Source organism: Cyprinus carpio, unplaced genomic scaffold, assembly GCF_018340385.1.
Source record: "Cyprinus carpio isolate SPL01 unplaced genomic scaffold, ASM1834038v1 S000006701, whole genome shotgun sequence".
NCBI lineage: Eukaryota > Metazoa > Chordata > Actinopteri > Cypriniformes > Cyprinidae > Cyprinus > Cyprinus carpio.
The window spans coordinates 731,634-748,736 of NW_024879310.1; the positions used below are offsets into that span (position 1 = coordinate 731,634).

General features: G+C 35.3%; 1 pseudogene; it reads right to left on the reverse strand.

Annotated features, from left to right (window-relative positions):
• Positions 1–1,710: 1,710 nt before the first annotated feature.
• On the reverse strand, positions 1,711–16,543 carry LOC122134406 (annotated as a pseudogene).
• Positions 16,544–17,103: the final 560 nt, after the last annotated feature.

Consider the following 17,103-nt stretch of genomic DNA (forward strand, 5'->3'; position numbering starts at 1 on the left):
GTTTGGGGTGTACCTGTACGCTTTAGGTCTCACTCTGAAGTCAGCGTTTGCTGAGCAATTTGTTCTGAGATCATTTACTGGAATTATTTGGTAATTCCTGGAAACGTGTGAAACTGACACCGCTCAGTGGGCAGCAGTAGGGAGAATATTTTGAATTAGCATTTCTAACATGATATTACTGAACGTTAACAGGCGTTTTAAAAAAGATGAATTATTTTTGCTAAACAGAGATATCAAGCATCTGAGTGGTTTTGGAGACCGTATTTTGTGACTGTGCTACTTTTAAACGCTCAAGGGGGAAACAGTATAAAGATATGATTGTGGTGTTACAACAGCAAACAAAAAAGTCTGAAAAGCAGCGGTTCATGTGTTGCACGAATAAAATGAACCAGTAGAAGAGTTGAATCTATCCACACCAACATACCGTGTACTTAGTAACTAAATATTATCACGTGCTTTGAAATGTGATATTTTGGATTACAGACAGGAAAACTGTCTACATGTACTATTGTAAACATCTGCAATTGGCAGATGTGTGCACCTTTTTTTTTTCTTTTTTTTTCAAACATACATAATTGGGGCTTGGAAAAGTTTAAAACTTGAAATTAGGATTTATAACTTGACTAATATGCAATAATATTAGGGGGTATAGCTCCGTCTTTTAAGATCCCAGACATTTGAATATGTACAATAATAATAAAATCTAGTAATATAATAAATCACAGGGACACTAATGTTTTCTGATGCAGCAATGTTTATTATTAAACAAACTCATTCATAATAGCAACTAAAGTGCAGAATGCAGGAATGCATTATTTTTTGATTAAGAAGAAAGACAGTGATAAGTGATAGAAAAGCAAACAGAAAAAGTGTCGGGTATATAAATCCTGTCTCCCCATATATTCCAGTGTACAGTTCTCTTTAGCCCTTAGCACTTCAGATCATCGCCCTGAGGTTAAAATCATGTCAATCCACCTTTTATCGAGCAACATGTAACATATATCTAGTTATCTATCATTAATATAACTAACATTCATAACTGTCTATCATTTTAAAATGCTGATTTGGTGCTCAAGGAAAAAAAATCTCATTATTTATCAATGTTGAAAATGATGTTTGATTTTTTTTTTTTTTTTTTTTTTTTTTAGGATTCTTTTATGAATAGAACGTTTCAAAAGAGCCATTTTTTAATATAACATGTTATTGTCTTTATGTACTTAGGGAATTCACATTTAAGCGCTTTACAGTTATCAAATCTATGATGGGGTTTTAGTTGAGTTTTAACAAAATTCAACAATTACAGTACTGTCCAGTTTGTCGTTATATGCACATGGGGAGCCGTGTAGTCAATCACAGACAATTCCCCTGGAGGAATAGAAACACAACCTCGTTTTTTTCGTGCACTATACTGTTGAGCCTCCTGTCCATATAAAACTGAAAATGCATTATGGAAAGATTAGAAAATACAGGGTTGTCAAAAGCACCAATTATGCAATGCTTATATCATGATGTCACTAAGATTTATAAATAATGAAATTCTTAAACAGTCAAATGGAAACTGGATTTTCCCCATTTTTTGTTATGATTATTATATTTATATTTAGATGGGTTTATAATTAAAACTACCCTATATTGTATTTTCTTTCAGATTTTTTCAGAGTGATGAAATAAACAACCATACTGATCTTGTAGTAGTCATTAGACGATTCACTACAGCTTGGTTTCAGGTTCTGCACCTGTTACTTCCTGCACGAGCTGCAGGCGGATGGACTTCACCTGATTCTTTTTCAGCTGGAATGGAAGAGAAAGTTATTACATTCTGATTACAGAGCTGATTTGTATTTTCTATAAGGGTAACTGGACATATGGGAATGCTTTAAAAAATGAATAATGAGCTGTAAAATGTACTCCGTCTTGTGCTATCCAAGATGTAGAATGAGTTTGTGTTTTTTCAATAGGAACAGTTTTGTGAGAACTGTAGTATCTCTCTGCAGTGAATTGGTTGGCTTCAGAATGTGGATCCAACATTGTATAAACACATCCGAGATGTAACTACACATTATCAGTTTATTTTTGTACGTTTTGTGCTATCTAGCTAAAATCACACAGATCAAGAATTATTTTAAAATGAAAAAAAGTTTCTACAACAAATATGTCCATCGGATTTTTGATGTTAGAGGACGCAGCGGAAGTGTTATTATGGATATGGACTCGGCAATTTGGCCAGAAAAGACAATTAAAGTTAAAATGCCTTGATGCATTTGTTCTTACAAACACGCACCTTTTCACTTCACAAGACATTATTTTGATGGCTAAAGTTCGTGTGGAGTATTGTTATGTTTTTTATCACTGTTTGGACGCTCATTCTGACAGCCCCATCCACTGCAGAGGAGCCATTGTTGTGTGTCTTACATCACTTCATCCAAGTGATGTAATGCTGAATTTCTCCAAATCTTGTTCCGATGAAGAGCAAACTCATCTTGGTTGGGCCAGAGACTGAGTACATTTGCGTCAGCTTTCATTTGTGAGCTTCTTGTGTCAATGGTTAAACCAGCTCAGTTTATCAGTTTATCAGTGTTTATTATTTTTAATGTCAAAATATCAGTGACCCGTCCCCCAAAAATAACTTTTGAACCCCTCAAGGGTAGTTTGAAATAAAACAACATAAATTTGAATATAAAACATTTAGCAACTATCCAAATAGTAAAATGACACGATCCTCATCCAGATCCCACACGCGTGTTTGATGGGTGGGGTCTTCATATCAGCTGTGGAGACAGAGGACCTGGCGAGCTCACAATGAAGAAGCCAATCAAAACGCTGGGCTGCACCAACTTGAGATCAGAACGAGGACCAGAGCCCTTCAAGTGTCACGCACAGCCTGCAGAGGATGTCGCATCTCGGCTTAAACCCAGACATACGGGAACACCTTGACGTGAGTTCAATGCTCACCATTTGTTGGTCTCCATTCGTGTGCCGTTATACCTGTCACACAATTGCTCCAACAAATCACAACAAACAGGGTTCACAACCACACATTGTTGTGTATGCGTCTGACAGACAACAAAGAGTCTATTAAGCCATAAAAATCTTTCCTTCCATTCATTCTTTTCTTTATAAAAGTCACCTCAGGTGGGTAATGTTACTATCATTGTTCATTTTAGCGCAACGATATCATTGCAATGGTATCGAATTTGGTTATCTAGCTGGTCCTGCAGGTCGACTACTTCTCTAACATTGGTGTCGATTAGGGTGTTTTGAATGTTAATTTTTATGGACATTACCAATCAAAGTGGCTTTTTTTTTTTTTTTTTTAAATTAATCAAAGAGTACAGCAAAATCATTCATGATGTTACTGACAATGTTTTATTTTTGATTTAAATGTCAGAATAGTTTATTCCCAGTTTTGGCAAAGCTTAATTTTTTTGCATCATTACTCCAGTCTTTAGTTGTCACATGATCCCTTCATCAGAAATCATTCTAATATGCTGATTCGTAGCTCGACTCAGAACATTTCTTATTTAGTATTTATGTTGAAAACCGTATTGTGCTTCTAATAGGTTTTAGTCAAAACTGTGATACTCTGGATTCTATGATGAAATAGAAATATCAAAAGAACAGCATTTTTTTATGTTTATTTTTTTTTTGTAACCTTTATACTCTCTTTAATGTGAGTTTGAGCCAATGCAAATGCATCCTTGCTGAGCAGTAAAAGTATTAAATTTCTTTCAACACAAAAAAAGTCTTACCCCAAATCTCTTGAACAATCAGTACATATTATTGTAATATTATATTGTTTTTAGTTTTTGTGTTTTTTTTACAACATCTGATTAAAAACTGATGATCATTTTTTGCTAGTTTGTAGTAATTAAAATGAACTAGTTAAAATACTTTTATAGCGTTTTAGGTTTGTTTGTTTTTTTACTTGTTAGATCACTTTTTTGTAATGGAAAAAGAGCTGTGTAAAGATTCTTAAAAATATCTCATTTTTGTTTCACAGGAGAGACAAAGTCATCACAGGTTTGCAAGGACACGATAGTGATTAAATTACAGAATTATTATTTTATTTTTTTGGGTAAATATGTTTATTAACACAGGGGATTGTCTCCACGTCTTACAGTGGTGGTAGTGGAAAAGCTGGGTTGTGTTGTTTTTTTTGCGACAACCCCCGTATTTGCACTGATTTTGCACCCAGGCCACAAGAGTCTTTGGAAGGAGGCGGGATCTATTGTAGTGCAAGGCAAACTGAGAGATAAAAAACAGATGATGATGTCAAAGACACACGTGATTTTATATCACTTTTATAAATTCAAGTAGTCATCATGGCATGTATAATCATCCTTATGTAATTCCAAATCCTTATGACTTTCCTTCTGTGATCCCATAGAAGAAAGAAAGTCCACATACAGTGTTTGGGGATGACATGAGGGTCGAGTGGAGTAAATGATGGAAAACTTTCATTTCTAGCATGAACTAATTCCTTGGATGTGCATCAAAAAGAGGCAGCTCACAGGACACTGCAACAAACACACAGATATTGCCTTCTGACCTCCAGCTGGTATGTGCCAGTAACTTCATGCAAACGATTCTGATCTTTAGGGAAAGCAGCCGGTTGTTGGTCTGGTTCACGGGTGAACTGGTTTCTTCTGGCCTGAGGGGGAGTCGCAGGTTTACGGGTAATGGATCCTTGTGGATTGTAGATGGCAGAACGGGTTATCTTAGCGGGGGCTGTAGTGCTTACTACAGTGTCCTGTTCTCAGAGAGAGGGAGCGACACCACTGTTTTCAGTCAATTACTGAGTAAATGCATTGGGGTCTAAACAAAGCTGCAGGATCTAAATAACATTACCTGGGTCGAGAGAAGAACCTCATAACAAACGCGTTCGTGCTGCTTTCCTTAGCCAGTGCACTTATGCCACAAGAGTAGTTCAGTCCGAGAATCTATGCAGCTGTTGTGTCCCGCTAGCATCGCCACCCGCAACACGTAGGCCCTCGTCGTTCCCGTCCATAGAGCCCGTCGGGTTGCACATTATTAGCCAGAGTCCAATATCCGTTCCAACACCTGAAATTAAACGAGTGAGTGTGTTTTTTTTTTTATTTAAAATCAGCAGGATAAGCTCGACTCAGGGGTTTTCAAAATGGGGTTCCAGGAAACTTTGGTATTGGGGGGGTTACACAACATAAATAATAACTTATTAATAAAAAAAACTTCAACAACAACAACAAAAAAGAGTTTAAAAAAAAAAGTTAATGTGCTGCTAATTTGTATTTTTTTAAAATCGGATTGTTTAATATTTATGATATTTTTGTCGGTTTTTCTTCTCCTCCTCCTGAGCACAATAAAACCTAAGCACAGTAGTTTGTGCCATTATTGACTTTCTTTTTTAGATAGGTTTTTTTTATTTTATTTTTAAGTTGCTATTACTACAGCGTCCCAGAAATGACCTGCAGATGACAAAACAAAATGTTATGGCTGCAAATTATGAATTCATTTCCCGGGGTTTTCGATCACTTGTTTCCAGAATCTAACTAACTTATAACATGGGAACTATTGGTACGATTGACCACATTTAACTAAAACGAGGGAACAATGAATAAATGTGATAACAAATTTTAAAAGTTGGCCAAAGTTTGGGGGGGGGGGTAAGTTGTGGGAAAACAGAGTCTTTAAATCATGGCCACACTATCTATTTTTTCTTCAGCTGACATGTGTGGGGCCCTCCGTACTATAGAACATAACTTCTGATTTGAATTGAAATTGAATTATTGAGGTAAATTATTTAATTAATAGCCAATTATTTAATTTGTTGCAAAAAACAAAATATAAAAGGAATAAAGATAACGAGTGGAGCCTTTCATTTAATAATAATGTTATATATATATGCACTGAAAATAGTATATACATCGATTTTGAACGAAATATCCAATTTTGTACACCATCATTAAAGATAGAGTATCTTTTAGAATCGTTATTATACTTATTTAATCCCTAAAGGCTGAATGTACCTTCTCGTCCTGGGCGCTGGTTGTCCAGGTTGCGAGGTGAAGGTCTGTACTCAAATCTGCTCACTCTCTCAGCCGAGAAAACTGTATGTGTCATTACAGCAAGGCGCGTCACAATAAGTGTTGGCTGATTCATGGGAAGACTTCCTCCAGACATTAGTAAGGGCGTCTCACCTACCAGGGGATCCTTACACACGAGACACAATGAGACACTTTAACAGAGTGTTTGCTTCCTTCAATTCGACACATAAATCTATACTGAGCTGGCCGTGACCAGCTCTTAGGAGCCATAAATAGGGTTGTTTTCTTGTAAAACCTCACAGTTTAACGGGAAGCATAAACTCTACAGCATTGCAGTAGTGATGTATGCAGGAGAGAGTGACTTCATTGCTGACAGCCACCCTGGCTGCGAAGAGGAATCGCAGCATCACAGATCCTTCCGCACACTCAGCAACTATCAATCTCTTCAAATTTATTGACATATACCAGCAAATATTTCAGAGAAAATGTAGAAATCCATAATATGACCCTGATCATTAGTTCTCCCTGCAATCATATCTCGGATCCCCCTCACTCTTAGACAGCTTCACCTCGTCCATCTAACTTTTCTACCAATTACGTACCCATTTACATACTGTTTTAAAATTTTTAACATTTCTTTGTTCTTAAACTGTTTGGCTTTTATTTTCCCAATTTTTAATGTAATGTTTTCACTCAGTTTTTAAATAATACATAGTATATATGGTTATAATAGAGTGTCTTTTAATAATAAACATCAACCTAAACATTGTTAAAGTTAGGCTTAACTTGCATGTTTAAAATGATTTTCCCAATGAGATCAATTAAGAAAAACTGTCATTATTATCCTATATAACCTTGCATAATCTTGAAACACAAATCACAATATCTAATTTATGTTATTTAAATTCCTTTGTCATACATTTTGTTCATAAAAGAACACTAGGGAAAGAACCCATAATATGGAATAGCACAGAGGCACATGAGCTCCACGCTAGTCCTAAAAAAAAGTAAGAAGACGTCTATACTGTGAAATCTACATGATATTACTCACCTGCCTCACAATACAGATCTTGTTGTATAAACCATGGGTATAACAAATCTGCCCTCCTGCACAGCACAACAAAAGAAAGCCATGCAGATAACCAAACTGTTCAGTTTCTGGTGAGCTGTCAAGACCTATCAAATGAAACTTGAGGGAGGGGGTTGTTTATTAGCTGGCCAAAAATACCCTGCTGAAAAAGAACAGCTAATTTGGCTGGTTTCAGCCGGTTTAGCTGGCCTTGCAGCCTGGTCAATCAGAAAAAAATTCCATCCTAAAAGCTTCCGTCCTTGACAATACTGGTCAAAAGTTTGAAAAATTAACGATTTTTTTATGATTTGAAGAAGACACTTTTTGCTCACCAAGGCTGCACTTATTTAATCAATAATACAGTAAAAAAAAAAAAAAACTAAATAATTATGTGCAATATCATTACAATTTAAAATAACCGTTTTTATCAAAAACATTTTCTTCACTTTTAAAACATCTTAATTATTCCAAACTTTTTGACCAGCAATGTAGCCCACAGTAAACCAGCTGGGACTTTATGCTGGTGTAATATTTTTTTTTTTCAGCAGCATGTAAGACACCTGAGCATGACTCTCCTGTTCTCACCATCATATCAATGTGGAAGAGTCTCCCAACAGAGGGCGAAGCAGCCGTTCTCCTGTTGCTGTTGCCCCAGCCATTCCCTTTGCCTGATCGATGTTATTCTGATCTATAAATATATACTGCCTTGCCCCACCAAAACTCTTCATCACAAACGCAGTTAGCCTGAGGAAACAAAAGGAATCGCTTTCAAATACCCATAATTTGGTAACTCTGCCTTAAAGAGTTTTCAGGATGTTTCCTGTGCAAAGTCGATGTCTTAGTCCATGTCCATGACTAGGTCTTCCCCATTCCAAAAACAACTTCTTAACCGAAAGCTGTTAAATTCAGATATGGGAAGCCAGAATCCACACAGTAACCCCTAAGCTAAGTATCTGTACCAGACTCACCAGGTGTTACCAGAAGGATCACTATTCCCAAAAGCACTGTAAGATCCGTCATAGTGCTTGTATGTCAGCTCTCTCTGATAGCCTGCAACACGAGACAGTAAAATTTTTTAAATGCTTTATGATATACAACTTGAAAAAAAAAAAGCTAAAAAAAATACTCATTGTTTGTAAATTTATTAGACATTTTCTTATTAAAACAAACATGCAAACACAAATTTTATAATCAGTATTTTTGCTTTCTATTCCAGTAAAATCTTTAAATGAATTTGCATTTTATCTTCTATTTCATAATGGTTTTCCTCACCGCTCTCCAAGAAGGTTATGGCTCTGTCTTTAATCTGAGGAGTGAGTTGCCCGGTGCTCTCCAGGTATTGAAGAATGTAGATATTGGGGGCAAAACGTAGCATGTTTTGCTCTCCACAGCCGTACGGCATTGCCAGCAGATCACCGATGTTCCTCAGAGCACGACCCATCAGATCACCTACGGACCAGAGTAATATAAGCATCACTATGATTAAATAAAACTGAAAACTACCCAATAAGAGCAATTCTACTGATTACAGAGTATTTAAAATATAAATACTTATTATAGAGATATACTTATATTATAGAGAAATCAATGTGTATTATGTACATATGCCAGCATGTCTTTAGGCTCACCCAGAACAGTGACGAAGCTTTTGGCAGAATCCTTGACAAACACTTTGGGTAGAGTGAGAGAGACTGATGTTTCCTGTGGACTGTCTAATGGAATAGAGAAAAAACGTCATGTTTAAAACGTGGTCATGCTGTACTTTACTACAGACAATAATTTTCTCCATTTCTTGTAAACACTACAGTTTTTTAAATAATTTTTTTGAAACCTTTCTGAAATGTTTTTTGTTGTTGTTGTTGTTGTTTTTACATTTATCCAATGCAATAACTTGTGCATTACTGTATAAAGGATTTTTGCTCATTTTAACAAATTAAAGCTCAAAATATTATTATTATTTATATTATTATAGATAAATATTATCTATGGCAGTGGTAACTGACAGCATGTTACAGTGGTTAACTTCTATTAAAGTCAGAATAATTCAAATATAAATTCTTCTTTTAATAGACAACACAATGCACTGTAATGCCACTAACCTGTTAAGCAGATGAGTTTCATTCTGAGTGATTGACTGCTTAGTTCCCTCTGCCTGAGAAATATATGGGTAATAACTGTTTAAATTGTGTTTTTAAAGCAAAACAAACAAAAAAGCAAAATTATAGACAGACAGGACAGACAGACAGACAGACAGACAGACAGACAGACAGACAGACAGACAGATAGATAGATAGATAGATAGAGAGATAGATAGATAGATAGATAGATAGATAGATAGATAGATAGATAGAGAGATAGAATAGATAGATAGATAGATAGATAGATAGATAGATAGATAGATAGATAGATAGATAGATAGATAGATAGAGAGATAGATAGAGAGATAGATAGATAGATAGATAGTAAACGTACCTCCACCAGAACGCTCTGCATCACAGTATCAATTCTGCCTTTGTCCGGCAAAGTCACCACTTCGTTGCCACACAGTTCTCGGCTCTGCACCGCCTCAGCGCGCACTGTAATGTTCACCTTTCCTGTAAAACACACACACCAGTGACAGTGGTTGCAGAAGAAAAGTTAAGTTACAGAAGAAAAAAAGGTACCCATACAGGTTTGGAACAACATGAGGGTGAGTAAATTATGACAGAATTTAAATTTTTGGATGAACGGACTTTAAGACATTCTTATTATAAGTGTTATACCACGTCCTGGTACAAACATGATCAAACATAAAATAAGCGTTTCCATTTAGGGAATGAAATTGAAATAAAAATGACATTTATGATTGTTTTTGCTCATATGGCTTACCTAGTGCAGACGGTGTAATAATCCACTGGAAGGTTTTGCTCTCTTCAGAACAAACACATTGAGTGTATGTGCAGCCTCTACACGGCTGAGCTGTTGAACTGTCAGTGAGTCTGCCAGCGTGACCTTTCACCTTTATTAAAAGAGAGAGAGGTTTGTACAGTGGCAGTCTACAGGAAAATGCTTTTACTACAAACACTTGCAAAAACCGATCCAGGACAAACAAGTAAACACATTAAGGGGCCTCACCCATGATACATTTGGGGAGGTAGTTGAATACAGTAGCTTTGAGAGTGAACGTCTCCTCACGGATAAGAGAGTAGGGGAGGGTGAGGCTCACAAAGAAGGGCTTGAAAGCAGTGAGATCAGTCTTGGGGGCCACTCCTAACCCGACAGGGGATGTGCAGAAAGCTCCTGCTGCCCATTTAGTGATGGTGTCAGGGACAATCTTTGTGACATCCACAGATCCTGATCTCCTGGTGAATAAATTTTTTTTTTTTTTATATTAAAATATTTTTTCTGCATAATTAAAAAGGACTGTAATGTATACAGTATATACAGTAGTGCCATGGTGCAAGATACATACCCCACAGGTATAAGATCCCATATCCAGGTTTCTGGAAAGAATTTGCGGATCTTCTGAGGAGGGTTTGATACTTTTGAACCAAACCCTATCTCTGGCCCGGCCAAGTCTACATCCATCCGAGCATTGTCCACAGCAGCTGTTTGAATTGATAGTTTGTAAATGCAATCAGATAAAAATGGCATTTCCAAATCCTAAAAAAAATGAAGTTACTTACATTCCCTGAACATTGTCTCATAATAACGACAAACAACAGGTGCTTTCACATCAGAGTTGGTAGTGATTTTGATTCCAACTCCCTAGGAAAAAGTAAGTGTTACAGTATGTTACTGTGTGTAAGATAAAAAGTGTACAGTGAGACTCAGTGACACTCAATGACACTGGAGGATCTCTGAAATAAGAAATGGGACATTTTGTGTATCTTACTCTAAAGATGTTGTAGACATCATTTTTGTTGTCGTAGTAAGGGTAATAGAAGCGAGAGCGCTTGCGCCTTGCAGGTTCAGCAAAAGGGATTATCTCTCCCAGGTTTCGGCAGGGGTTAGGATCCCACTCCTCAATGTTGTATGGGTAACCTGACAAAATCTGGACTGGTAACATTTGTAGGACCTGTAGAGTAATAACAGATATTGATCCATACCAGTGACAAGGCAATTACCTAATAATAATAAAAATAATAATAAAGAACATTTAATTGGTGTGTGTCCATAATAAATTAATAAATAATATAAAAATCTACTTTATTACACGTTTCAGGTTCTAAGAAATGGTTAGGGTTAGGGTTAGGGTACCCTTTTTGTATTCATATATGTTTCATGTGGTTAAAAAACATTTATATAATTTTCAAAAAAATGTTTCAATTTAATGATTCTAAAAATGGCATGTAGTGTATCCACCAAGTAAAAATTAATAACATATTTTTGATACACCATATGAATTCAGTTTTTAAAAATTATTAATAAGCAGTGAAGCAATATTTTTGTTAAAATATTTTTTAAATATTAAAAATTGTTTATATATATTCTATATATATATATATATATATATATATATATATATATATTATATATATATATATATATATATATATGTCATGTGGTTTATCCACCAAGTAAAAATTAATAACATATTTTCCTGACACCACATGAGTTTTGTCTTTAAAATATTAATAAGCAGTGAAGCATTGTATAATTTTTTTTCAAATAATAAAATGTTGCATTATTTATTTCTATTTTTATTTCTATTATTTAAAAAAATACATGTAGTTTTTTTTTTATTATTATTATATTGTTATAATATTAAATGATATAAAAGATTACGTGAACCTACTTCTTAAAAGTTTCTTATTATACATTTTATTCTTTTAATGAGGCTTTTTTTCTTCTTCAATATTGGGACAGTTGTATCACTCACATTTTTAGTTCTTTTTTACTCCCAAAAAATTATCTAAATTAATTTTAAATCGAAAAATTAAAAAACATGCTTATTATTATGAAAATTTTTGAAAATGAATCAAAATTTGATATATATAGTGCCACGTCCCTGACCCATCTCTTTAAATAAAGCTTATCAACTAGTTCTAGTTGTAATGTACATTATGGTTTAACATACAGAGGCTGCATCCAGCTCGGCCTCTGGTCTCAACAGCAGCACACTCTGATCAATGGCCCGCACGGAGCACAAGGAGCCAGGGCTGGCTTTCAGGTTAAGAGATGTCCTCTCTCCAGGTAGTGCGGTGGGGAGGACGAGAACTTTAAGGACACCTGTAAAAGAACAGACACGCTCTCATCACACATTAATGATAAAACATTGAGTTCTAAAATGAGATTTCATGTGGGATTTTCTGACCTTGTTTGGCAAACATTCTTCAATGGGGAAGTTCATACTGTCTGCTACAGCTTCTCCACTGGGAAGAACTGTGTAAACCACCACCTGAGCGTATGGAGTCAGAGCTGCCATGCTCTTCAATGAGAATGTCAGTTCTCCTCTATTTTCTTTTATGAAAGAGAGAGAGCATTTGTGGAAACAAGAAAGGTGCATGCTGAAGCACAATGTGCAAAGACCATATAAATATTCTTAGGCAATAAGACAACAAAGTGATTGCTAATGAAAAAGAGCTGTGTACCTCTCCCAGAGTTCACACTCACAGACAAACGACCATTTTGAGCCATGCTGCCTCTGGACAAGACCTGGAGTCCAAGTAGATAATTACTGTTTGACAACTGATGTAATTCTATGTTCTACAGCTTCACTACCATTGTGATTTTTTTCATTATCTTTTCTCTTTCGTGATAATAGAATTTAAAAATTCAGTTGTCTCTACCAAAAAATGTGGGAAACCACAAATATTACAATTTTGTCCAGTTCTGCTAACTATTTTCATATTATGGCAGCAATAAATGGTCAATATTAAAAGTCTGGACTATTTTGTCTAAATAAACTATAAAAAAAATTTAAGTTATATTATAACATTGTAATATACAGTACAGTATGAAAAACTGATCTTAATTTTGAAATATTTGCTTAAAATTACTTTTAACAATGCTATTCAATTTTTAGTGTTTTTAAAATCAAATATAAGAGGTCATTAATCGAAATGTAACAATTGGGAAAATGAACATTAAATACAATTATATTTATAAGTTATACATCATAAAGGTCAAAGAGCTGGTTTGAAACAAATGACCAAGCAATTGATGGACAAATAAAAAAGAGTGTCAGTGTTAAACGTACAATGTAGAAGAAATCCAAGGTTTTCTGGCCTGTTTTGAGGGGCACTGCCCTGGATGATGTAACTGGCCGTCACTGTTGCATCACTGTTACAGCTGAGCTTCTCTGGAGCATTCGTCAACATCAGGAAACTTTTACTTTTGGAGTGAAAGGGTCTTATGTAGTGATAGCCTGATGGATAATATCTAAAAGCCTCAAAATCAGTCCGTTCTATACCTCCCTTATGATAGACCTAATAAAAAAAAAAGGATGAAAATCTATACATGAATTATCTAATACATAAACATCATGTTAGAAAACAAAAACCCACCAACCTGTAATTGCACAGGTTTTTCTGACCAATCCAAAAGTGTTTGAGGAGAAGCGGGCAGTACCATTGATGTCTGTCTTCAGTGTCACATTGATCATTTTATCATCATAATGTGCATATACAATCACTGACTCATTTTTCATTGGCCTGGACTGGGAGTTAGTGACCACAAACTGTTAAAAAATAAAAATAAAAAGAGAAAATTATTCCTGTACACACAATATGGCTAATGCTAACTGCTAAACAGGTTGTTTATTAATGCTGCATTTTACAAAAAGTCGGACAAAAATAATATACAGTTATGAAGTTTTATAAAGATGGTTATAAAAACACACGTGTACTGTAGAGTTTACTTTTAGAGGCATTTGCTCTATAATTAGTAGCAAAGCTAATGACTTCCAGCTAGCTGCTACCTTTTCCCTTAAAGACCATGCCAGGCCTGTATGTATCTGTGTGTGTCCTCAAAGTTAACATAGACATACATCACTGGTCAACTGAGCTGAGGTAGAACCCTGCATAGTTATCCCTGGAGGAACAAAACACATGTTTCATTACTCTATTTTGGAGAATAAAAATGAACAACGGCCGTTTGTTCTACACTCTCACCTGTTCCAGACTCTTCCACATTACAATTCACTTGCAAAGACCCTGCTGAAGTCAAGCCAAACTCAGTCATATTTACCACCTGAGACCCACAGCCAGTCTTATCAGTCTGAATGAATACGAATGAAAAGAAAATGATTATTTAGACTTCTTAAATATGTTGTAATATGGACGCTTGTGAAAAGGTACACTTTGGCATACATGTCATTTTAAGGGAGTACTTATTACAGAAATATATAAATGTACTTTATATAACCCTAATTCCAAAAAGCTGGGATGCTATGTAAAAAGTAAAAAAAAAAAAAAAAAAGTTAATATAATTCTGTTTTTACCTACATTTTACACAGCGTCCCAACTTATTTGGAATTAAGATATACTTAAGTGCAAACTGAATGTAATGTTTTTTGGACACTTAAGTGCATGTTAATTGCAACTAAATGAAATGATGAATGTTTTATAGTTTAAATTATTATTATTTTTTTATTATTTTTACCCACTTAGTGGGACTGAAGTACATCTTAATTACTTCTATTTTCTCTGAAATATGGTTTAAGACTTTAACCTTTACGTTAACACTTTAACTTGAAGTGTACTGCCGAAAGCACCAACCAGCATTATGGAAGTTGCCTAAAATATATACACTTTAGGTGTAATATTGAATAATACAATACAGTAATATCAGCTCATTGCTATTTCTTGTAATTGGGACCTTATGATATTTAAAGATGTTTAAGAGGATAAATGCTAATTAGTACAGTGCTTTTAGGATAATAAGCCCAAAGGTAACAGTTTTGTGTGTGCAGAGAGTAACGCACCGTCATTGAATATTTCTTGCATATGTTAATCATGTCAGGGGAAGGTCTCCGCCAATAGTAACCATAGCTCTGGCTACACACTTCAGCATTCACAGACCCCAGGACAGGCTTGCCATATGTGTATCTAAAGAGAGTGAAAAAAGTATTTCATCAGGCTGAACATATCACTGAAACACAGGTATGCACCTCATTTATCTGCAAAGAAATTATTATTTGTAAAAAAAAAAAAATCTTACTTTGCACAAACTTTCAGAGTGACCTCTTTGTCCTGGAAGGTTAAAATGGATGGAAAATCGATGTTCACTTCATATTTTGGCAGAACTAAAAGATGCATGTAGAAAAAAAAGGTACATAAAAAAAATGTACACTTTAAAAGTTCATCAGTATTGGAGTGACAAATGTTGAATCCTGTTTCTGACCATATTCTTTAATTTCAAAGCTGTGTGATATTTGTTGGTTCTTAGCATCCCAAGCAGTGATCGTGTAGAAACCCTGAGCAGCTTCTGGAGACATGGAGTGGGACAGATCCAAAATGCCAATCCTTGTGGTCTGATTCAACCACTGACCAATGCGATTTGAAGAAGGGTCCTAAACAAGAGTGGCACATAATGAAAAAGCCTACAGTGGAATCAACCTGCATTTAAGTAAAGTAACAAACAATGAACAGATCATGGCTGCTTGAAGGATTTTACCCGGAGTTCTACAGTTTGAAACTGCAAAAGAAAGACAGAAGAAAATCATTTTAGTTAGGTCAAAAGAACAATAATAGTATTTTGCCAGCAATTCAACTGAAAATGAAATGAAATAAAATTTACCACTTGGTTGCGAGGCAAGAAATTGGAATCCAGAGACACAATGCGAAATTTAACTGGTGAAGAGAGATTTTGAGAAAGAATATTTACGCATAAAGTATGCAATTCAGAAAGACTCACAGGCTTATATTAATAAGAACAAATTAGTACTGACAGCTTTAAACTATTTCGTAATAAGTGACAAAGAGAAGAATTACTTGTTTGTCCAGGCTTGTAGATAGGCTTGTCTGATTGGATGAAAAGAAGATTTTGGGGGGGATTTATGAGGATCTTAGTGGTTTTGTTCAGGGATGTTTTTGCCCCTTGGATTGCAACATCGATGGATGCCACAGACTCTACAGTGACTAACAGGGACCTTGAAAATACAAATCAAGAAAATATTGAGCGTGTAACTCCACTTACAGACTGCAGACTATAGGTTTGAAAGCAACATCAAGACTGCAGGGGGACCGCTGAACAATTCAGTATTAAAACATATATGCAAAATGAATGAATAAATGCAGGTTTTAGGGCTTTACTTACACTTTAATTGTATTTTAACTGCTTTAACCTTAATGTACATTTATAAGTGTTGTACAGACATGATGTAGGAAAGGGCCATGACCTCCATAGCATTACAAGATACACCGCTGTACTGTACTGTACTGTACTGTAATGTACTGTAAGTACAGTGATTTACTTCTCTATTTCTGTTAAGCTATCCTGAGTATACTGACCTTAAAAGGGACACATTTGTAGAAATCTTTAATGGAGCCCTGTTGTAGAATGGTCAGATTGCGATCATCAGTCCTCAAAGTTACCACTATAGAAAGTGGTTCTTTGGGCTCGTGGATCTGTGCACACAGAGTCTCTGTCTTGCCACCCACCACCTGGGAAGAGACTGTCACCAGGTATATGCTAAAAGAAGACAAAAAACAAAGAAATAGAGACTTGCATAAACCATACAATGACAATAAAATCTTTTAAAAGCATTAGCTTAGTGTTGTATAATCCTGGGGTTGTTTTGGGTGAATGCACAGTTGAGGAAGTGACTTGGAATTTCTGTAACTGTGCCTGGAAGTTCATGGGGTGTCTTTTTTTCTTTTTTTTTTTTTTTCTTTGTTCATGGGGTGTCCACTTGCAGTGTAAAAATAAACCTTGTGTAAGTGGCTGGTGCAGTATAAATGTGACACTATGAATTACCTCAGAATTAAAACGAAAAATATATTATATTTAACCAGACAATACATATAATGTTGCATTACAATAAAATCTAAACAAATATAATAATAAAATGTATATTTTACTTTTGAC